Source organism: Salvelinus fontinalis, chromosome 12 (genome assembly GCF_029448725.1).
Source record: "Salvelinus fontinalis isolate EN_2023a chromosome 12, ASM2944872v1, whole genome shotgun sequence".
NCBI lineage: Eukaryota > Metazoa > Chordata > Actinopteri > Salmoniformes > Salmonidae > Salvelinus > Salvelinus fontinalis.
Window position 1 is genome coordinate 146 of NC_074676.1, and position 25,659 is coordinate 25,804.

Sequence of the window (25,659 nt, forward strand, 5' to 3'; positions counted from 1 at the left end):
CTAAACAATACAAACACCCTATACGAGACAAAAACACACAAACATCCCCCATGTCACACCCTGACCTAACTAAAATAATAAAGAAAACAAAGATAACTAAGGCCAGGGCGTGACACAGTGCCAAAGTAGAAAGCAGATTTTATATTCCTGGTATTTTAGAGAATAAATCACTGAGTCGTTATCGTGTTCTGAGTCAGAGATAAGACAAGTCCACTGAAGTCAACCCCATAAAGAACACCACAGTTCCCAGATTAAGATAAAAGAATATTGATCACATCAATGTGAATGTTACCAATTTCACAATTCTAATATCCTGTCTCATCCTGCTCTGTTAGGTATGATGCCTGGTTCTCTATTATTGTCATAACTCATGATTTCATGTGTAATATGATGATTTATCCGTTGACATGTTCTGTTGTTTAGCTGTCATCATTGAATGGAATCACCGGCAATATTTAAATAAGAGTATGCAAAATGGTGATAATTGGTTACTGAATATTCTGTGTCCCAGTACTAATGCTGTTATGTTTTGTGTGTGTGTGTGTGTGTGTGTGTGTGTGTCCTCACACACACATAGACCGGTACACGGTACTGATGGCTGCATGCGAGGACAAGATCGTCAAGTGTGTGGAGCTGCTCTTGTCCAGAAACGCTGACCCCAACACATTCAACAAGTGAGGGACTCTGTGTCTGTGTGCGCATGAGAATGAGTGTGTCTGTGCATTTTATAGAGGGAAATTCCATTCAATATAATCACAAGATGCACACAGTACATTTTATACTCTGCAGCACAGGGAATGATATGTGATCATGCAAGCCTCCTATCCTTGGGTGACTATGAATGTCAAACACTATTTCATTTCATTTCACTAGACATCAAGGACCACACTGTCATTTTTGAAGTGCAGATTGCAAAAGGTCACATGCAGTACAGTTTGAAGTTCCTGTTCATATACATTTTTGGGGTGAAGATAATATACAATAGATTACAGAATATGTCATGCTAATTCTTTAATAGTATGTTCTGATTACACTTTTTATGTTCTGATCCTATGTTCTGATGGCTCTTTTATACATTGTTTAATGTGATAGAAAGTACCATGATAGAGGCAGTGTTTCCCATTGCCTGGCGACCACGTCTGGGTTTGATCCTGGCCTTGACTACCTTAGGACTTCTTCCTTTGCTGTCAACACTGTCCCCGTACACCACTGCAACACATGGAGTACGGTGTGTGTGTCAGTGTTTGTTGGTGTGTGTTGGTCTACATTGGTCTTTTGTGTGGAATGTCCTGTTATGGCATCTGCATGCACATGGACCTAGGCCCTCTTCAGACAGACAAAAAACAAACACTCATGGAGTGGGGGAAAGAGCCCCCCCCCCCCCCCACCACCACCTAAACTCACTGTACTGGACACTGCCTGATGCTGCCCAGACACAAAGAGTGAGGGAGGGATGGAGAGAAGAAGTGAGGGAGAGAGAGGAGCGAGGGGGATTCTGGAACCACTTACCCGTTGTCATCGTCTGTGGACATTTCTCATGGCAAGCGAAGGATGAAGGCTTGAACTTCGCCCTCTCCCTTTCACCTCCATCGCCCTCACAAACTCTCCACCACCCTTGTCTCATGCCCACCGCCTGAGCCACACACCGCCCAGAGCCCTCCAACACACACCAGCCAGAGAGTGAACAAGAGCAGGCAGGGTAGGAAATTGATTGTTTCCTCTCCAGACAAAATATTTGAAGAACGGTAACAAAAGACAGAGAGGATGAGGACAAGTGGAAAGGGGGGAAAAACTGAGTTTCAGCAAAGGGAAGAGAAGAAAGAAGACCAGGGGTACTTGTTGGCTGAGAAATATTCCCCCCCACCCCATTGGCTTTTACATTCTGAGTATTTGACCAGCAATTCATACCAGCTGCATTTCCTTCCCTCAGTCTCATAAACAAATGAACCTCTAAAGCTGCTGTGATTGTTCAGGAGCAAGATGTTGTGTTTTTGCATAGACAATGGGCTATATGATCGCATCTCTAGTTTTTCCTCTGCAACCTCTACTGTACCTGTCCTCTGGCCTTTGAACACTTTTGGATACCAGCTGAATGTCAAGCTTTTTCCTGTAGCCTAATGACCCGTCAGCTGGATAAGAGCTGGAAATCAGTTTCAGCTGAAACCTTTTGAGTTTTTGCAACAACAAAAAAACGTCTTTGTATCGATTCTCTGCTCTTGTGTGGGAACTGGTGATCAAAAACAGGTAAAGTACAAAACACACACACCACCCCTTCACTCTTTGGCTGAACCCCGTGACGAGCGAACGACCTTGTCACCTGTTTGCCACTGAGACCAACATCTTGGGAAAACAGGTTCTCAGGAAACTAAAACCCTCAGTGACGCTCGGGAGCCTGTCACGTCTCCTGTGGTCGAAGAGGAAGTAAAAAGTGAATACCTGGAATATGTCAGGATGAGGATTAATACGCCCCCGACTCTGGGGCTAGATGTCCCCAATACACACACACACCACCCCCCTCTGGCCCTGGAAAACGTCACATTGTGATGAATGACCATAGAGCGTTCCCACACCTCTGGACTGATGGAGTTTCTTACCCTCTGTTTTGTCTGAGTCACAGGTGATAAAGTTGAGTTTTATCAATGGTTATTTACACTCGCCGGTTTGTTGCTCAACATACTGAACTTTGGCACAATGGGACGGGTGATCAGTGGCATGGGCTGCCTCACTCTTGCCCAATAACATTGTGTTTTGGGTGCCAAGTCTCATTAACCTAGAGGGTGGCTTGTTTGTGCCAAACAGTGTGGTGAATCACTAAGTAATACTGAACCTACAATAGTTGTTTAACTTATTGTAACTTACAGTAAGTAGCCTATGTTTTTATGTGACCCTAAAGCTGTCAAGGCCATGCGCTGCAGTGTATGTTTGAAAACAATTGCTCCCTTACAGTTTCCCAAAGTCCCCCCCCCCCCCCCCCCCCCCCGTTTTTGCCCTAGCACTACACAGCTGCCTCAAATAACCAGCTTGGTGTGGAGTTATTTGAATCATCTGTGTAGTGCTAGGGTAGAAACTGAAATGTGCATCCAGAGGGGTCCTGAGTTTGGAAAACCCTGCTGTAGTTGGTCACTCGAGTTGAGGGCTTGGTGTGTGTTGCCCTCCAGTGGTTTCAAGTGTTTAAACCCAGTTCTACCACTCATTATTTCTTACCCAGATAGGCAGAAGACACATTTAGTTTGGGAGAAGACAAATGTCTGTTTCTCTCAAAAATGTACAGTAAACAATATATGATATTTTATTCTATTCCCATTCCCAGGTCTTGTATGACCTCCCTGATGCTGGTGTCCCGGGACGGCTACAGTCAGGTAATCAACTTGCTGGTGTCTCACGGGGCAGAGGTCAACTCCCAGGGTGAAAATGGGTACACAGTAAGGATGGTGCCCACCTCACCTGGCGTGATGCCTGTTGCACAAGAGAACGCTTTGGGTTTTTAATTTCATAGCTCAGCGTCCAAATCATCCCTTCTTTCTCCCCAAGTGTGGAATTTTTTACTTCACCTTTGGGGACAGATTTGAGAAAAAAAATACTGTTTTAACATATATGGTGGAAACTTTGTCCAGCCCGTGCTTACACCAATCAAATGTTTTTACATTCCCTTCATTGATTTTGACTGTGATTGATAGTAATGAGTAGTGACATGGTGATGATTAACCCATAGCAGTCTAAGCCAGGGATCATCAACTAGATTTAGGCGTGTGCCGATTTCTTGTTGAGCGGATGGTGGGGGGGGCCGGGACATAATTACAAATCATTTGTAGAATGCGAATTGACCGCACGAAGCACAAGCAGATATCTTTGACTTAAACATAATCATTTCTAACTTTGCATTTGTGCACGATCACGTGTCTCTCTATTATGCATCGGAATACTTGGGAACAGATTTCTTAAATTCAAATCTTAAATTCAAATCACTCTATTTTTCTCATCTCATTGCTTAAATGTATGCGTAAATAAGACCTTTTAGATGCCAAGTCTTGGTCATGATATGGTTTCAGTGCTGTTTTTACAGTCTTTTGTGTCCAACAATGAACATTTAAAAAAAGTTAAAGTTGTTTTTATATTTTTTTGCTCTGAAAACCTGGAGGGGGAAAATGAAACCACCCGCGGGCCAAATTCGGCCTGACGGCTTCCAGTTGGGGGAACCCTGGTGTAAGCCCTGTCTAAGCCGCAACATGCAGTTACAGTTCAAAAAGGAAATCAGTCAATTTAAATAATATCATTAAGCACTAATCTAGGAATTTCACATGACTGGGCAGGTGCGCAGCCATGGGTGTGGCTGTGAGGGCATAGGCCCACCCACTGGGGAACCAGGCGGAGCCAATCAGAATTAGTTTTTCCCCACAAAAGATCTTTATTACAGAGAAATACTTCTCAGTTTTATCAGCTGTCCGGGTGACTGGTCTCAGACGATCCTGCAGGTGAAGAAGCTGGATGTGGAGGTCCTGGGCTGGCATGGTTACACGTGGTCTGCGATTTTTGAGGCCGGTTGAACGTACTGCAAAATTCTCTAAAACAACGGTAGCGAAATGAACAGTAAATTCTCTGGCAACAGCTCTGGTGGACATTCCTGCAGTCAGCATGCCAATTGCACGCTCCCTCAAAACTTGAGACATCTGCGCCATTGTGTTGTGACAAAACTGTACTTTTCAGAGTGGCCTTTTATTGTCGCCGGTACAAAGTGCACCTGTATAATGATCATGCTGTTTAATCAGCTTCCTGTCAGGTGGATGGATTGTCTTGGCAAAGGAGAAATTATCACTAAAAGGGATGTAAAGAAATTTGTGCACAACATTTGAGAGAAATAAGTGTGTATGGAACATGTTCCATACACACAACTTTTTGTGTGTATGGAACATTTGTAGGATATTTTATTTCAGCTCATGAAACATTGGACCAACACTTTACATGTTGAGTTTATATTTTTGCTCAGTATATATGGAATTGTTTTAAGAATGTCATATCAAGGACCATTTAGCTATTTGATTTTAAGACCCCTTGAAGTATACAAATAATCTATAAAACATAAATAAAAAAAGTTAAACATTATTTAACTAGGCACGTCAGTGAAGAAAAATTCTTATTTACAATGACGGCCTAGAAACATGGGGTTAACTGGCAGAATTACATATTTTTACCTTGTCAGCTCAGGGATTCAATCTTGCAACCTTTCGGTTACTAGTCCAACTCTCTAACCACTAGGCTACCTGCCACCCCCTTACTGATATTAGCCCATACAAACGCATTAAATAACAGATTTACTACATGGAACAACAGACAGTTCCAACAGACACATCTAAATGATGTTTGTTCTGAAGTGTCTGTCCTATATCTTAGAAATATAGAAATATATATATAAGAAAGATGAGGAATTATTTGTATTTAACCCCTTATTAAGTCTCCATATATACACTACACTACCAAAAGTATGTAGACACCTGCTCGTCAAACATCTCATTCCAAAATCATGGGCATTAATATGGAGTCAGTCCCCCTTTTCTGCTATAACAGCCTCCACTCTTCTGGGATGGCTTTCCACTAGATGTTGGAACATTGCTGTCGGGACTTGCTTCCATTCAGCCACAAGAACATTAGTGAGGTCGGTCATGGATGTTGGGCGATTAGGCTGCAGTCAAGCCTAATCGCCCAACTTGACTGTCAGTTCCATTTCATCCTAAAGGTGTTTGATGGGGTTGATATCAGGGCTTTGTGCAGGTCAGTCAAGTTCTTCCACACCGATCTCGACCAACCATTTCTGTATGGACCTCGCTTTGTGCACAGGGGCATTGTCATGCTGAAACAGAAAAGGTCCTTCCCCAAACTGTTGCCACAAAGTTGGAAGCACAGCATCGTCTAGAATGTAATTGTATGCTGTAGCATTAAGATTTCCCTTCACTGGAACTAAGGGGCCTGAACCATGAAAAACAGCCCCAGACCATTATTTCTCCTCCACCATATTTTGCAGTTGGCACTATGCATTTGGGAAGGTAGGGTTCTCCTGGCATCCGCCAAACCCAGGTTTGTCCGTCGGACTGCCATATGATGAAGCGTGATTCATCACTCTAGAGAATGCGTTTCCACTGCTCCAGAGTCCAATGGCGGCGAGCTTTACACCACTCCGGTCGACGCTTGGCATTGCACATGGTGATCTTAGGCTCGTGTGCGGCTGCTCGACCACGGAAACCCATTTCATGAAGCTCCCGATGAACAGTTCTTGTGTTGACGTTGCTTCCAGAGGCAGTTTGGAACTCGGTAGTGAGGGTTGCTGAGCTCTTCAATAAGTCCGTTCTACTGCCAATGTTTGTCTATGGAAATTGTATGGCTGTGTGCTCAATGTTATACACCTGTCAGCAACGGATGTGTGTGGCTGAAATAGCGGAATCCACTAATTTGAAAGTGTGTCCACATACTTCTGTATATATAGTGTACTTCCATTCATTTTTTAACCTGGTACTGTGGGACCTTCATATGAGTCTTGTGAGGCATGTGGGCATCCTAGAGCATAACAACATGTACGTGTTTGTGAGAATCTCATCTTTCCACAAAGTGGTCATATTAGTGTGTAGCCCAAAATGCTCGGACGCTACAGACAGAAGTTGGCAGATCGGCTGTACCAACTTCAGACAAGTCCCAAGACACTTGTAGGGGTCGTAGATCAAAACTGAGAACACTCATCTTTCCATGGAGGGGTGAAAATAGTGTGTAGGCCAAACTGTTCAGACGCTTGAGGCGATTTTGTGAGAAGACCCATTTTTGGGATGTCTCATGGTCTGACAAAACACCGCTCTAGGTTTGTCACCTTTCAGGAAGATGCGAAAGTGCGACATTGGCGGATGTGGTGGATTGAGACTTATCCAATGCAAGAAAAAACATCTCTCTAGCTTAAATTGACAGATTTCTATGGGGCTTTTTAAAATGATTTTAAAACGCTCTTTCTTATTGGTCTATTAACTAATTTACCACCTGGTCATGTCACCAGGCAGGCCAAAATGCCGTCCCACCAAAACAGGTTGAAATTTCAGGCAGTATTTTCAAACAGCTCGTACACTAAAAGGGCATTATCATAATTTTCAGAATTTCAGAGTACTAGTCCAAAATCTATTTTCTGACTGCACTGGACCTTCAATGATAAGTATATAGGATGGTCCTAGATGTTGATTGTAGATGATAACCTGTGAGCTTTGACCCCAAGGTCCTGACTGTGGCGGTGCAGTATGGCAGAGAGGAGCCGGTCCTCAAGCTTCTCTAGCTGGGGGCAGACAAGACCAAAGCAGGAAAGATTGCTGCTGACATAGCAAAAGTCTTCAAACGACCACAGATAAAAACAAATCAAACCACTTAGTTTGACCACAACTATGTACACAACTAAACACATAACTCTGGCATTCAAAACGACCACAGGTAAACATCAACCACCACTTTGACCACAGCAAAACTAGGTTTACCACGCAGTTTGAAATGGTAGTCCATTTTCCCTGACTCTTGTAAAACCCATTTTAAATCAATGGCGAACAGTTGCAGAACAGAACAAAGGTCATATCTCAACATTATATCAAATAGATCTGCTCTTCTTCCCCCTCAGATTGCCAGGATCCTGGGGTCCCCAGGCCATGCCCTGGTGACCATAAGTTCTCCAAGAGGGACCCCGATCCCCTTGCTACCTCCAAGAAGAGGGGAGACCATGGTTTAACCTCAGTTCGTCTTACTGCTAGTCCTCGCATCCCATCTCCTCTTCTCAACCATATTGGAGTAGGCGAGAGGATGTGAGGAATCAAGGAAAGATGAATTGAGAAAAGGCCCCATCACATCTGTGAGTGGAGGCCAGGAGCCATGATGATGTGTGTTTGGGGCCCTCTAGTGGACATTAAGGGAAATGCCCTATCCCATAAAAACCTTCATACTTGTTTAGTCCTGTCTAGGGACTAGCTGCTAAATCTACACAACATCACTTAATCTCATGCCATATGTCTCACTGTTGAAGATTCAGTGTTCTAATCTGGCCTGTTTAATCTGTCATGTTTATCTGTTCTAAAATATTTTAGGCAGAATATTTGATGGGCCGATTTGGTTGCGTGGGGTCTGTTGTTAACAGATGGTTGATGTAGTATGCTCTTAAACCTATTTATATATTGTCTTTATTTCACCGGGTAAGTTATTGAGAACACATTGCTTGTGTTCGAGAGCATGAGCAAACTGACTGATCTACAAATAATAATGAATAGTTGATTTAAAGGGTGATTTGTTGATCAGTGATTCTGCACAATACGACTGCAGTGTCGTATTTTAGCATGTACAGTTGAAGTCGGAAGTTTACATACACCTTAGCCAAATACATTTAAACTCAGTTTTTCACAATTCCTGACATTTAATCCGAGTAAAAATTCCCTGTCTTAGGTCAGTTAGGATCACCACTTTATTTTACGAATGTGACATGCAAGAATAATAGTAGAGAGAATGATCTTTTTCAGCTCTTATTTCTTTCATCACATTCCCAGTGGGTCAGAAGTTTACATGCACTCAATAAGTATTTGGTAGCATTGCCTTTAAATTGTTTAACTTGGGTCAAATGTTTCAGGTAGCCTTCCACAAGCTTCCCACAATAAGTTGGGTGAATTTTGGCACATTCCTCTTGACAGAGCTGGCGTAACTGAGTCAGGTTTGTAGGCCTCCTTGCTCGCACACGCTTTTCAGTTCTTCCCACAAATGTTCTGTAGGATTGAGGTCAGGGCTTTGTGATGGCCACTCCAATACCGTGACTTTGCTGTCCTTAAGCCATTTTGCAAGTATGCTTGGGGTCATTGTCCATTTGGAAGACACATTTGCGACCAAGCTTTAACTTCCTGACTGATGTCTTGAGATGTTGCTACAATATATACACATAATTTTCCTCCCTCATGATGCCATCTATTTTATGAAGTGCACCAGTCCCTCCTGCAGCAAAGCACCCCCACAACATGATGCTGCCACACCCGTGCTTCACGGTTGGGATGGTATTCTTCGGCTTACAAGCGTCCCCCCCTTTCCTCCAAACATAACAATGGTCATTATGGCCAAACAGTTCTATTTTTGTTTCATCAGACCAGAGGACATTTCTCCAAAAAGTATGATCTTTGTCCCATGTGCAGTTGCAAACTGTAGTCTGGCTTTTTTATGGTGGTTTTGGAGCAGAGACTTCTTCCTTGCTGAGCGGCCTTTCAGGTTATGTCGATATAGGACTCGTTTTAGTGTGGATATAGATACTTTGTACCTGGTTCCTCCAGCATCTTCACAAGGTCCTGTGTTGTTGTTCTGGGATTGTATTTTTCGCACCAAAGTACATTCATCTCTAGGAGACAGAACGCGTCTCCTTCCTGAGTGGGATGACGGCTGCGTGGTCCCATGGTGTTTATACTTGCGTACTATTGTTTGTACAGATGAACGTGGTAGCTTCAGGAGTTTGGAAATTAATCCTAAGGATGAACCAGACTTGTGAAGGTCAACAATTTTTTTCTGAGGTCTTGGCTGATTTCTTTTGATTTTCCCATGATGTCAAGCAAAGAGGCACTGAGTTTGAAGGTAGGCCTTGAAATACACCCACTGGTATACCTCCAACTGACTCAAATGATGTCAATTAGCCTATCAGAAGCTTCTAAAGCCATGATTTTCTGGAATTTTCTAGGCTGTTTAAAGGCACAGTCAACTTAGTGTATGTAAACTTCTGACCCACTGGAATTGTGATACAGTGAATTCTAAGTGAAATAATCTGTCTGTAAACAATTGTTGGAAAAATGACTTGTGTCATACACCAACTTGCCAAAACTATAGTTTGTTAACAAGACATTTGTGGAGTGGTTGACAAACGAGTTTTAAATGACTCCAACCTAAGTGTATGTAAACTTCCGACTTCAACTGTAAATCTTGGTGGGGCAAACTCAAAAAATATGTTTTAGATGCATGCCAGCAAAGCCATTACACTACACAACACTAAACAATACATGAATTGCACTATAACGGTGACAAACTGTGCCCACAAACTGTTAGGGCCTACATAAACCTGTCCCAACAGCAACCTGTCTCAAGAGCTTTCTTTCAAGAACTATGGAGTGAATCCTTACAATCCTGCAACAGCTGGCTATCAGCGGAGCCTTGTCTGGCAGCTGTGGTATCCCAGGAGGTCTACCCCAGGGGGTGGTAATAGAGGGGAGGTACGTGAGGCGACGTTGGCTCCCTCTGCTGGGAATACAAGAGCTGGGCACCCCGACACGGACAGCTCCAAGTGGAGGTAATTAGGAGAAAGTGCCAACCAGCCATGGAGGCCAAATAAAAGGATCACTGTGGCACACAGTGAGGAAGAACGGGGAGAGACCGACACCGAGCAAAAGTAGAGAAAAAGGACCGAGCCAAACTTAAGTGATTTTCTTTATGTTTATTTTCTGTCATAGTAAAGTTGTTTTTGCGGACTAAAAATCTCTCTGTCTCTGCACGCTCAACCCAACACCCCACTGTTTACCACACAGCGTACCAATTAATTCAGCCTCATTTACTGCCTTAAAAAAAAACATAGCTGTTATGTCTGACTTGCCATATGTGGTTACAAATGTGGTTTCTACTGACAATTGACATGTACAAACTACGGCATAAGGGACGACGAGCAGATGAGGCAATCCGTAATTTCGATTAAGACATTAATGAGCAAGCTAGCACGGACGTAGTAAATATAACTATTTGTTCAGCACTTTTGAAATATACAGCGTCAGAATTCAGAACATGGGCCGTTCTTACAGTATTCTCCCTGTACACCAAGTCAGAACCGTAGGTTAAATAAAGGGGGCATAAAAGCAGACAATGAACGCTTTTACAATAGTAGATGATTACATTTCTCTAAAACAGGCTATAGGCTACCTGTGCACCACCAAGTCAGAACAGTAAGCTAAGTTGAAGGGGAAAGGGACCAAATTATTAGGGTGAGGCACAGCTTACTACACAACATACACTTAGTATTACTGTCTTACCTACAGTATACATATCTCCCTGGCATATTACATAATTTATGCAGCAGCATACAATATCTTTTTGGACTGACCTTGTTGTGCTGTGCTGACTTGAACAGGAATGTGGCGCAGCGGTCTATGTGGGCAAACTTTGTCATCAAAGTCTGGCATTCTCTGGATTTATGGTCGTTTCAAGACACCTGGGAACTTGGAAAAAAACAATGTTGAATCAGTGCTTTTCAGGTCGGCGCTCTAGAGAGAGGACAGAGTTCCCTGCTTGGAATTCGAGTTGGATGACCGTACAAAACTTATTTTTCCAGTCGGAGCTCGTTGTTCCCAGTTTTCTTGAACTCACTGAAGTCTGAGATTTCCCACATCTGAGTTTCCAGTTGTTTTGAAATGTCAGAAATCATGCTGGATTGACAGCATGACCAATGTATTCAATGTTTTCTAGCTCATGATGTTGAATGTTTACTCTTTTAAGTTTGGAAAAAAGACCCTTACACCCAGACTTGGACCACACACTCACTCCACTGAATAGCAGGCTAGTGATTGCTTTGTAACGCTTGCATCTAGTCACTGATTCCTTCCTTGAGCCTTCTTGGATCTGCATTTTAATGTAACTCTAAGGCAGCACCCAAGGTGCTTGAATTTTTGCTTTCTCCCCGTAGATTTTGCGGTGACGTAGTGTCCCCATGAGTGACAGAACACTGAGCCAATAACGGCGAAACTAGAGAACATTACCATCCCCTACGCTCCGTATTTTCTGCTGGCTGCCACCACAGAAAGCACTGAGCTAGGCTGAAACACCTTCATTTTGGAGCTGCCTTACTCAAGAAAGCAAAAAAAGAGACCATGTTCGAATGCAGCTTTATTAACTCAATGATTTTTTAAATTGATTTTTTTTTTACATTGTTTGCAAACTTTTATAACATAATAATAAAATAACATGCAAAACAGGCTAATCAGGTGGGCCTCTGAATGACGGGACTGGTAGCAGGTAACTACACAAACACATACTGTAATTGTATTGTACATCTCAGGTGAGGGCCAGGGTTTGAAGCTGTCATATTATATAGATATTTGTTAATGCAGAGTATCATTTTTTTTCTGGCCATGAAAATGACATCACTTGGAGCTACTTGTTGACCATGGAGAAGGATGATTTGGAGAAGGATGACTTGGAGAAGGTAAGAAAGACCTGTCTGTCAGGTTTGCACCTGTGCCACATTTACACGAGACATTTTCCAAAGGGATTATTAGAAGAGACACAATTCAAGTATGAGTGCAGTGACTGTAATGTACTGTAATATACATCCGTAATATTGTACTGATATAATGAAAACACTGGCTAACTTAGGGTTGCTGGTGAGTTTTCCAGGTGTTAATACTGCATTCTTCCCCAGATTGGTATCTCCAACCCAGAGGACCAGCAGAAGGTTCTGAGTGTGGTGATAGAGATGCATCTGGACCGGGTTGACCTGGACACACTCAGCCAGCTTGAGAACATAAACAACGAGTAACAGTACAAATCTTTTTTTCTTTATATTAGAGTAATCCCTTCCAAGTTTACACATGCATTATACTTTTAACACATAAGCCTAAAGACCAGGGTTTCCCAACCCCCCCCCCCCCCCCCCCCCCCCCCCCCAGACAATTCACATTTTAGTTTTAACCCTAAACTGCCACACCTGATTCAATTAGTCAAGGGCTTGATGATTACTTGACTAATTGAATCAGGTGTGGCAGTTCATGTAACGCTCGTCGTTGGAATGAGAAGAGGAGGACCAATGCGCAGCGTGGTAAGTATCCATTTTAATAGGAATACTTGAACAATGAACAAAAACAATAACGTGAATGGAACAAAACGAAAACGAAACAGTCCCGTATGGTGAAAAACACAGACACAGGAAACAGGAACAATCACCCACAACGACAAAACAGGCTACCTAAATATGGCTCCCAATCAGAGACAACGACTGACACCTGCCTCTGATTGAGAACCATATCAGGCCAAACACATAGAAATAGACAAACTAGACATACAACATAGAATGCCCACTCACATCACACCCTGACCAAACAAAACATAGAAACATACAAAGCAAATTATGGTCAGGGCGTGACAGTACTCCCCCCCCCCCCCCCCCCCCCAAGGTGCGGACTCCGGCCGCAAAACCTAAACCTATAGGGGAGGGTCTGGGTGGGCATCTGTCCGCGGTGGCGGCTCTGGTGCGGGACGTGGACCCCACTCCACCATAGTCTTAGCCCGCTTCACTGGCCTCTTTGGAGCGGCGATACTCGCCGCCGACCTTGGAATGGGGACCCTAATAAGGGCCCCACTGGACTGAGGAGCGCCTCTGGACTGAGGGGTAGCTCCGGACTGAGGGGCAGATCCGGACTGGCGAGCGGCTCAGGCGCCTCCGGACTGGCGAGCGGCTCAGGCGCCTCCGGACTGAGGGGCGGCACAGGCGCCTCCGGACTGAAGGGCGGCTCAGGCGGCTCATGACAGACGGGCGGCTCAGGCGGCTCAGGCCAGACGGGCGGCTCAGGCGGCTCAGGCCAGACGGGCGGCTCAGGCGGCTCAGGACATGAGGGCGGCTCAGGTGGCTCAGGACAGTGGCTCAGGCGGCGCTGGACAGGAGGGCGGCTCAGGCGGCGCTGGACAGGAGGGCGGCTCAATACAGACGGACGGCTCTGGAGTATCCGAACTGGAAGAACACACAGGAGACCTGGTTTTTAGAACAGGCACAGTACTCACCAGGCTGGAGAGATCTACTGGAGGCCTGGTCCTAGGTCGAGGCACAGGATAGACCGGTCTGTGGAGGCACACTGGAGGTCTCGAACTAAGGACCTGAACAACCCGTCCTGGCTGGATGTTGATTTTAGCCCGGCACTTGTGGGGCGCAGGCACAGGACGTACTGGGCTGTGCAGACACACGGGAGACCCAGTGCGTGGGGCTGGTGTCATATAACACGGACCGAGGAGACGAACTGGAGACCAGATGCGCTGAGCATGCTTCATCGCACTTGGCTCGATGCCCACTCTAGCCCGGCCGATACGAGGCGCGGCAATGTAGCGCACCGGGCTAAGCACACGTACTGGAGACACCCTGCGCTCCTCCGCATAACACGGTGCCTGCCCGATACGACTCTCGCCACGGTAAGCACGGAAAGTGCCCCGTGTGCCCCCTCCCAAGACATTTTTGGGGCTGCCTCTTGGGCTTCCAGCCGCGCTTTCGTGCTGCCTCCTCATTCCACCGCCTCTCGGCTTTCGCTGCCTCCAGCTCTGCCTTAGGGCGGCGATATTCTCCCGGCTGTACCCAGGGTCCCTTGCCATCCAAGATCTCCTCCCAAGTCCAAAAGTATTGAACCCGCTGCTCCTGGGTACCACACTGCTTGGTCCGGTTGTGGTGGGTGGTTCTGTAACGCTCGTCGTTGGAATGAGAAGAGGACCAATTCGCAGCGTGGTAAGTATCCATTTTAATAGGAATACTTGAACAATGAACAAAAACAATAACGTGAATGGAACAAAACGAAAAAGAAACAGTCCCGTATGGTGAAAAACACAGACACAGGAAACAGGAACAATCACCAATAACGACAAAACAGGCTACCTAAATATGGCTCCCAATCAGAGACAACGACTGACACCTGCCTCTGATTGAGAACCATATCAGGCCAAGCACATAGAAATAGACAAACTAGACATACAACATAGAATGCCCACTCACATCACACCCTGACCAAACAAAACATAGAAACATACAAAGCAAATTATGGGGGGGGGGGGGAAGACAGGGTTGGGAAACCCTGCTATGGACATCCTCTCTCCAGGATTCAGACATTACATTCAGGACCCCCTGCCCACCGGCGATGTCTCAGCATCATCCCCACATACTGTACACAGTCCATCCTCCAGCACTAGAAGTCATCCGTCAGACAGAGGATCCATCCCACTGTTATTCTCCCACTGCCTCTTCAAGTTTCTGAGAGCAGAGTCCTAATGGTTTAAGCGGGCCATAATGATTTGTAAGGTGAGAGGAGATGGAATGAAATCCCCCCCCCCCCCTCTCTCTCTTTCCACTCTCTCTGTGACTGATGACAGGCCAGCTCTCAGGCCAAGCTACCATGTCTGCCTGCAGCCCCTCCCGTCATGAGGCCTTATGGCCATGTTCTCCCCTCTACTCTACTCTAGTGTCAGGCATACAGGGCTACTTTTACAGAGACTGTACATCCCCTGGGGTAAATCCTCTGATGATGGCCACACTGTAAACATGAAACCACTAGATAGCCACATCTCTTATGCTGTATGCTCATCCCAGGAGGTAGTGGCTACACTTGTTCACAGAGTTCACCCGGGTTATATTGAAGTGGCCTATTTCATGTTCTAGTTGGGCTGGTACATGGCCAAAAGTATGTGGAAACCTGCTCGTCGAACATCTCATTCCAAAATCATGGGCATTAACATGGAGTTGGTCCCTCCTTTGCTGCTATAACATCCTCCACTCTTCTGGAAGGGCTTTCCACTAGATGTTGGAACATAGCTGCGGGGACTTGCTTCCATTCAGCGCATTAGTGAGGTTGGGCTCTGATGTTGGGGTGTTAGGCCTGGCTCGCAGTTGGCGTTCCAAATCATCCTAAAGGTGCTCGATGGGGTTGAGGTCAGGGCTCTGTGCAGGCCAGTCAAGTTCTTGCACACCGATCTCGACACACCATTTCTGTATGGACCTCGCTTTGTGCGCAGGGGCATTGTCATGGTGAAATAGGAAAGGGACCTTCCCCAAACTGTTGCCACAAAGTTGGAAGCACAGAATAGTTAAGAATGTCATTAAATGCTGTAGAGTTAAGATTTCCCGTCGCTGGAACTAAGGGGCCCGAAACATGAAAAACAGCCCCAGACCATTATTCTTCCTCCACCAAACTTTACAGTTGGCACTATGCATTTGGGCAGGTTGCATTCTCCTGGCATCCGCCAATCCCAGATTTGTCCGTCAGACTGCCAGATGGTGAAGCGTGATTCATCACTCCAGAGAACGTGTTTCCACTGCTCCAGAGTCCAATGGCGGCGAGCTTTACACCACTCTTGGCATTGTGCATGGTGATCTTAGGCTTGGGTGCGGCTGCTCATTCATGGAAATCCATTTCATGAAGCTCCCAACAAAAAGTGATTGTGCTGACGTTGCTTCCAGAGGCAGTTTGGAACTCTGTAGTGAGTGTTGAAATGGTGGACAGATGATTTTTTACGCGCTACGTGCTTCAGCGGTCCCCTTCTGTGAGCTTGTGTGGCCTACCACTTCGCAGCTGAGCCGTTATTGATCCTAGACGTTTCCACTTCACAATAACAGCACTTACAGTTGACCGGGGCAGCTCTAGCAGGGCAGAAATTCGACAAACTGATTTGTTAGAAAGGTGGCATCCTATGACGGTGCCACGTTGAAAGTCACTGAGCTCTTCAGTACGGGCCATTCTACTGCCAATGTTGTCCTATGGAGATTGCATGGCTGTGTGCTCAATTGTATACACCTGTCAGCAATGGCTGTGGCTGAAATAGCCAAATCCACTAATTTGAAAGGGTGTCCACATTATTTTGGCCATGTAGTGTATGTTGTACTGCAGGTGGAAAGCCGTCTATGACAAAATGGACTGACAGACCGATGGGTGGACAGAGATTTTCCTACCGGGGGACAACTGACACAGATAGTCAAACCAACTGACCTCTACACAACAGACAAATAAAAATACATAAGACCCTGTGCGTGGCCAATGTCCAGTATTTCCCCTCATAACTCAAAAACTACCGTATAATATATACAACAACAAAAATTGAGGAGAGAAAAAAAAAGAAACGTCACACCCAAAGGATTTGTACATCACGTTCATCAAGGCTCCATTTTTGTTGTTGTTGCATTCGCGACGCTGTCCGGTGTTCGTTGATGGGTTATTTTATTTGAACCGTACCTTTCCCTGCATGCGGAGCAGCCGTTTTGTGATGCTCACACTCTGTCAGCTTGCCGTGTAAACAGTGTCAGTCAGATTGGAGTTACTATCTCCTCCCCGGGACCTGGGACTGTAGCTCTGTTAGTTTATCTATCACACCAAAGACTGATAGGCTCTCTTTGCAACACTTAGTACAGGGATAGGAGAGCAGAGGGGAAGATAGGGGGAGATGTCTGTCTGTTGCAGGCAGCCTCTCTTTCCCTCCCTCCTGGTTTAGGTGTACTGTACTGTAATGTATTGTATAGGGCAGGGTTTCCCAAACTCGGTTCTGGCCCCCCCGTGTGCACGTTTCGGTTTTTGCACTACGCATGTTGATTCAAATAACCAATTCATCATCAAGCTTTGATCATTTGAAATCAGCTGAGTAGTTCTTTTGGGCAAGACCAAAAACGTGCTCCGCAGAGCTGCCCCGGGACTGAGTTTGGGAGGGACACGGGTTGTGCTGCTCACTCACACAATTAGGGTCAGACCGTCACACTTAAACACACTTGGTGTCGAAGTGCGAAGAGACTCATCAACACTCAGTTAGCTGGAAGTGTACCACAACCGTGTCCTGTTTGAGGTTTCGGCTCATTGTCATCTACCAGAAGTGAGAAGCTGTCTAATAGTGGTATCTGTGTCCTTCCCTGTAGGAGTGAGGAGCTGTATGACTTCCTGATTAGCTTGCGGCAGCCTACTACCTGACAGAGACCGTGCAGGACGTCATCAGCCGCTTCCGCCGTCGAGCCTCTGAGGTACGCGTGTTTGTGTGCACCAGTCCTTAGACTGATCAATAAGTGCTATAGTGTCTAACTGAAAGCTCACTATTAAAATCTAGCCATACTGCATACACCTGTCTAATTCCTTTCAGATCAAAACAAGTGCCAAGATAGAGTGTAGGGGCTTGTGGTTGTTCTTTGGACTGGACTCTCTCCAGCTCCACTAACTCTCTCCCTCTTTCCACTCCCCAGCAGGTGTTGTCCCTGGATCCTAAGAAGGAAGCCCAGGCCATCTGTAATGAGCTGGAGGCCCAGACTGGAGACCTGCAAAAAGAAGTCACCTGTCTCAGGAACCTGCTTCACAAGGTATGTCCCATACCTTTTCTCTGACTGCTGTGTGTGTGTGTCACCTCAGCCCCGCTACAATATTTCTGCTCTCCTTACTGGGCCACTCTGAAAGAATGAATGAGAGTCCTGTGTCAGTTTCCTCTATCCGGCCCTGCACACCTTTTCACTGCCCTCTCTTCCCATCTGGTCCAATTCCAAACTTCTCACAAACTCGGGTCAACTCCCATTTCGCACCCTCTCTATGTGTAGGGTCCTGTGTGTAAGGGTTCTGACAGGGTGAGTCCTCACAGCCCATAACTCAGACACAGTGTGACAGTGTCCTGTCAATGTGGAGATGGGAAGGTTAGGGTGGGGAAGAAGGGGGGTTGGGGGGGTTAGGCCCGGACGCTGGCGGTGTCAGACAGGAATCTGACAACCAACGGAGGCCATTTGGAGAGACTGGTTCAGGGCCCAGGGGGGCAGGCCCTCACACCAGTTTATCTTATCTGTTGGGGCTCGTCTTGACACCCACCACCCTAAACATACATACAGAGTGCCTGGCCAGATAGATTGGAGATGGGGAGAAGCACAATCCTTCCATGGGTTGGTAAAATCATAGATCTGTTCCATAAATCTACAGTGTATTCGGATAGTATTCAGACCGCTTCCCTTTTTCCACATTTTATTACGTTACAGCCTTATTCTAAAAGTTTTTAAAAATCTGTCGTTCTGCCCCTGAACAAGGCAGTTAACCCACTGTTCCCCGGTAGGCCGTCATTGGAAATAAGAATTTGTTCTTAACTGACTTGCCTAAAGGCTCAATTTAAAAAAATCTATCTAAAAACAATACCCCATAATGATAAAGCGAAAACAGGTTTAGAATGTTTTGCAAATGTATTAAAAATAAAAAACAGATACCTTATACACATTAGTATTCAGACCCTTTGCTATGAGACTCGAAATTGAGCTCAGGTGCATCCTGTTTCCATTGATCATCCTAGAGATTTTTCTACAACGTGATTGGAGTCCACCTGTGGTGAAATAAATTGATTGGACATGATGTGGAAAGGCACACACCTGTCTATATCTGGTACCACAGTTGACAGCGCATGTCAGAGCAAAAACCAAGCCATGAGGTCGAAGGAATTGTCCGTAGATCTCTGAAACAGGATTGTGTCTAGGCACAGATTTGGGGAAGGGTACCAAAAAATGTCTGCAGCATTGAAGGTCTCAGAACACAGTGGCCTCCATCATTATTGAATGGAAGAAGTTTGGAACCACCAAGACTCTTCCTAGAGCTGGCCTCCCGGCCAAACTGAGCAATTGGGGGAGAAGGGTCTTGGTCAGGGAGGTGACCTGACCTGGTCAATCTGACAGAGCTCCAGAATTCCTCTGTGGAGATGGGAGAACCTTCCAGAAGGACAACCATCTCTGCAGCATTCCACCAATCAGGCCTTTATGGTAGAGTGGCCAAACGGAGGCCATTCCTCAGTAAAAGGCACATGACAGCCAACTTGGAGTTTACCAAAAGGCACCTAAAGACTCTCAGACCATGAAAAACAAGATTCTCTGGTCTGATGAAACCAAGATCGAACTCTTTGGCCTGAATGCCAAGCATCACATCTGGAGGAAGCCTGGCACCATCGCTATGGGAAAGCAAGGTAGTGGTAGCATCATGCTGTGGGATTGTTTTTTTTAGCGGCAGGGACCGGGAGACTAGTCAGGATCGAGGGGAAAATGAACGGAGCAAAGTACAGAGAGATCCTTAATGAAAACCTGCTGCAGGTTTTTTGCTTTGTCATTACGGGGTATTGTGTGTAGATTGATGAGGGGAAAAAACGATTTCACCAATTTCAGAAAAAGTCTGTAAAAGTCAAGGGGTCTGAATTAGAGGTCGACCGATTAATCGGAATGGCAGAGTAATTAGGGCCGATTTCAAGTTTCCATAACAATCGGAAATCGGTAATTTTGGATGCCGATTTTTTTCCCCCCGAATTATTATTATTATTTTTTTTTTTACACCTTTATTTAACTAGGCAAGTCAGTTAAGAACACATTTTTATTTTCAATGACGGCCTAGGAACAGTGGGTTAACTGCCTTGTTCAGGGGCAGAACCACAGATGTTTACCTTGTCAACTCAGGGATTCAATCTTGCAACCTTACGGTTAACTAGTCCAACCCTCTAACCACCTGCCTCACGAGGAGCCCGCCTGTTACGCGAATGCAGTAAGAAGCCATGTTAAGTTGCTAGCTAGCATTAAACTTATCTTATAAAAAACAATCAATCAATCATAAATCACTAGTTAAAACTACACATGGTTGATGATATTACTAGTTTATCAAGCGTGTCCTGCGTTGCATATAATCAATGCAGTGCGCATTCGCGAAAAAGGACTGTCGTTGCTCCAACGTGTACCTAACCATAAACATCAATGCCTTTCTTAAAATCAATACACAGAAGTATATATTTTTAAACTTGCATATTTAGCTAAAAGAAATCCAGGTTAGCAGGCAATATTAACCAGGTGAAGTTGTGTCACTTCTCTTGCGTTCATTGCACGCAGAGTTAGGGTATATGCAACAGTTTGGGCCGCCTGGCTCATTGCGAACTAATTTGCCAGAATTTTACGTAATTATGACATAACATTGAAGGTTGTGCAATGTAACAGGAATATTTAGACTTATGGATGCCACCCGTTAGAAAAAATACGGAACGGTTCCGTATTTCACTGAAAGAATAAATGTTTTATTTTCGAGATGATAGTTTCCGGATTCGACCATATTAATGACCTAAGGCTCGCATTTCTGTGTGTTATGTTATAATTAAGTCTATGATTTGATAGAGCAGTCTGACTGAGCGATGGTGGGTACCAGCATGCTTGTAAGCATTCATTCAAACAGCACTTTTGTGCGTTTTGCCAGCAGCTCTGCTGATTGTGAATTCAAGCCTATCAACTCCCGAGATTAGGCTGGTGTAACCGATGTGAAATGGCTAGCTAGTTAGCGGGGTGCGCGCTAATAGCGTTTCAAACATCACTCGCTCTTAAACTTAGAGTAGTTGTTCTCCTTGCTCTGCATGGGTAATGCTGCTTCGAGGGTGGCTGTTGTCGATGTGTTCCTGGTTCGAGCCCAGGTAGCGGTGAGGAGAGGGATGGAAGCTATACTGTTACACTGGCAATACTAAAGTGCCTATAATAACATCCAATAGTCAAAGGTATATGAAATACAAATCGTAGAGAGAGAAATAGTCCTATAATTCCTATAATAACTACAACCTAAAACTTCTTACCTGGGAATATTGAAGACTCATGTTAAAAGGAACCACCAGCTTTCATATGTTCTCATGTTCTGAGCAAGGAACTTAAACGTTAACTTTTTTACATGGCACATATTGCACTTTTACTTCTCCAACACTTTGTTTTTGCATTATTTAAACCAAATTGAAGATGTTTCATAATTTATTTGAGGCTAAATTGATTTTATTGATGTATTATATTAAGTTAAAATAAGTGTTCATTCATTATTGTTGTAATTGTCACTATTACAAATAAATAAATAAAACAATCGTCCGATTAATCGGTATCGGCTTTTTTTGGTCCTCCAATAATCGGTATCGGTATCAGCGTTGAAAAATCATAATCGGTCGACCTCTAGTCTGAATATTTTCCGAATGCACTGTATTTAAAATGGATGTATCTTAAAACATTACTAATCATTGAAAATGACAAATGACCCAATGGATCGTAATACTTTTCTGGGGAAAAGTGGGGGTGCAAAAACATACATTTGCACCCCTATTTTGTAAGTGGGCGTGCAGCTGTCCCGTTTGCTCCATTGCTCAGGCGCCTATGGGAACAGTGCTATATTACTACAATACAACACTATGAATGCTCTTAGAGTCCATTTCGAAGGCATTTATAGAAAGCACAATTACATAGGCTACACCCTCCAACTACTATACATGCCACATATGTATTCACATTTTTTTTTACTTTAGTAATTTAGCCGGCACTCTTACCCAGAGCGACTTACAATTTGTGCATTCATTTTAAGATAGCAAGGTGAGACAACCACATATCACAGTCGTAGTAAGTACATTTTCCTTCAAAGCAGTAGCTTCTATGATTATATGAATATTATACATTCAACAAGTAGGGCTACTACAGTGTTACAATATATGTAGGCTGTGGTTGGCCATGAGAGAGTGAGTGAGATGGGGCATTCTTTGGGCCTGGGTGACTCGGGTGGCTGAGCAGTGAGCGGGCAGGCCTGTTAGCTCTTGAGCTGTGATCCCTGATACATGATACAATCAGACATGCCATCTCCACAGGTAGTAACTAGCTTTCTTTCCACTTTATTCAGCCAATCACCCAGCAGTCATTGAGCCAATGCCCACCCACTCAGGCTGACATGTCTTAGGCCTGTGAACTGGCAGAAAACTAAGGGTTGCGTCCTAAATGGCACCCTATTCCCTATACAGTGCCTTCAGAAAGTGTTCCCACCCCTTGACTTTTCCACATTTTGCTGTGTTACAGCCTGAATTTAAAATGGATTAAATTAAGAGTTTTGTGTCACTGGCCTACACACTATACACCCCATAATGTCAAATTGAAATTGTTTTGCTAATTAATTCAAAATTAAAAGCTGAAATGTCTTGAGTCAATAGGTATTCAACCCCTTTGTTGTCACATAATAAGTTGCATGGACTCACTCTGTGTGCAATAATAGTGTGTAACATAATTTTTGAATGACTACCTCATCTCTGTACCCCACACATACAATTATCTGTAAGGTTCCTCAGTCAAGCAGTGAATTTCAAACACAGATTCAACCACAAAGACCAGGGAGGTTTTCCAATGCCTCGCAAAGAAGGGCACCTATTGGTACATGGGTAAAAAAAGCATACATTGAATATCCCTTTGAGCATGTTGAAGTTATTAATTACACTGTGGATGGTGTATCACTCAGTCACTACAAAGGTACAGGCATCCTTCCTAACTCAGTTGCCGGAGAGGAAGGAAACCACTCAGGAATTTCTAAAATAGTTAAAGAGTTTAATGACTGTGATAGGAGAAAACTGAGGATGGATCAACAACATTATATTTACTACACAATACTAACCTAATTGACAGTGAAAAGAAGGAAGCCTGTACAGAATTTAATATTCCAAAACATGCATCCTGTTTGCAACAAAGCACTAAAGTAATACTGCAAAAAAATGTGGCAAAGCAATTCATTTTTTTGTCCTGAATACAAATGTTTGTTTGGGGCAAATCTAATACAACCCATTACTGAGTACAACTCTTCACATTTTCAAGCATACTGTAGTGGTTGTTGCATCATGTTATGGGTATGCTTGTAATTGTTAAGGACTGGGGAGTTTTTCAGGATAAAAAAAAGCAAAAGATTGGAGCTAAGCATAGGCAAAATCCTAGAGGAAAACCTGGCTCAGTCTGCTTTCCACCAGAGACTGGGAGATGAATTCACCTTTTAGCAGGACAATAACCTAAAACACAAGGCCAAATCTACACAGGAGTTGCTTACCAATAAGACAGTGAATAAGACAGTGAATAAGACAGTGAATGTTCCTGAGTGGCCAAGTTACAGTTTTGAATTAAATCTAATCTATGGAAAGACTTGAAAATAGTTGTCTAACCATGATCACCAACACCTTGACAGAGCTTGAATAATTCTGAAAATAATAAATGGGCAAATCTTGCACAATCCAGGTGTGGAAAGCTCTTAGTCTTGTGAATTTAAGTATGCTCTCTCTAATTCTCTCTTTCGCTTTCTCGGAGGACCTGAGTCCTAGGACCATGCCTCAGGGCTACTTGGCATGATGACTCCTTGCTGTCCCCAGTCCACCGCCGTGCTACTGCTCCAGTTTCAACTGTTCAGTCTGCGGCTATGGAACCTGTTCACCGGACGTGCTACCTGTCGCAGACCTGCTGTTTTCAACTATCTAGAGACAGCAGGAGCGGTAGAGATACTCTCAATGATCGGCTATGAAAAGCCAACTGACATTTACTCCTGAGGTGCTGACCTGTTGCACCCTCGACAACTACTGTGATTATTATTATTTGACCATGCTGGTCATTTATGAACATTTGAACATCTTGGCCATGTTCTGTTATAATCACCACCCGGCACAGCCAGAGAGGACTGGCCACCCCTCATAGCCTGGTTCCTCTCTAGGTTTCTTCCTAGGTTTTGGCCTTTCTAGGGAGTTTTTCCTAGCCACCGTGCTTCTACATCTGCATTGCTTGCTGTTTGGGATTTTAGGCTGGGTTTCTGTACAGCACTTTGAGATATCAGCTGATCTAAGAAGGGCTATATAAGTTTAGATTTGATTTAGAAAGACTCACAGATGTAGTGCACTCAAAGCAAAGGCCAAGTAGTGCACTATGTAGGGAATAGGGTGCAATTTGGGTTGCGACCTTAAAAGGATCTGGTCCGGTCAGGATTAGGTCAGAGTCAGAGTCGGCATTAGGTAATTATGTCCACTTGAAGTGGTGTGTGTGTCAGAGTATGTGAGCGGAGGTGAGCTGTTGGAAATCCCACTCATCGGTCACGGAGTGGTCTGTGCACCGCTCTGGCACTCAATGCCCTTTCCCCTGCTCCGATACAAATTGCTTAGCACTCACAGGAAAAGAAACTGCTGCTCCAAATTAGCTCTATTCATATTTTTTTTTAAAGATCATTTAACAAACACATCATCTACTTTTGTGACTATGTACAATTTGGTTTTGAAGTAGACTATCATAAGAAGCTTCAACATTTCAACATGTTGTAGGCTATTAACAAGGACCTACATAGGTGAGCACTGTGTGAGCACTACGTGGGCACTGTGTTAAAAAAACAAATTGCTTTTTCTCTACTCTATTGATGATCAGATACTTCAGTTGTAACGGCCTCTGTTGCACTCACATTTTACAGTTGATAGACAACTTAAGCACTGTTACAAACGTAAGACTACTCTTGTTCAACAGTAGCCTATATAGAAACCAAAACATCCCCGGTGCTGCTGCATGGGCTCATTGGTTGTCTTGCCATCCATTACACAGGCTGTGTGACCTATTTCTTGGTCGACTCATATCAACATCCCTGCGTATTAGTGGTGGGGTATACAAAAGTATAGGCCTAATTTAAAGAACACTGCTGGGCTGAGCATGGCTAGAGCTTGTGGCTGAACGATACCGGAGCGAAATTGGAGCGGTAGAGAAAGCCCACGCTCCAGATAAATTACTCAAGCTGAACTCGACTCAAGCTCAATGCACTCCGCTCACATCCTCTGGTGTGTGTATGTGAGAGAGAGAGACGTGTGTGTCTCTAGTTTGTGTCCACCCTGCTCTTTCTCACCTATTCCCTTGTGATGCTCCTCCTCCTCCTAAAATGGACCCGGCCGGAGATTCCTGCCCGCTTCCTCGACCTGGTTCCCACGGCGACTGGAGGAAGGGGGGTTCTGAAGATGCTCGCACTGAGCATGCTCGGAGCAGGCCTGCTGTTTGCCTTGTCCAGAGCAAAGAGCATCAAGGTTTACCAATAGACATCACCCCTGCCCGTAATATCCAATCACTATTCATTTTGGTAAATTATGTCATAGGTCAAAGGT

The 25,659-nt window shown here is 44.6% G+C and overlaps 1 pseudogene; it reads left to right on the forward strand.

Moving 5' to 3' along the window:
• The first annotated feature begins 577 nt into the window (after positions 1 to 577).
• LOC129867666 (ankyrin repeat, SAM and basic leucine zipper domain-containing protein 1-like) lies at positions 578 to 25,593 on the forward strand (annotated as a pseudogene).
• The last annotated feature ends 66 nt before the right edge of the window (positions 25,594 to 25,659 follow it).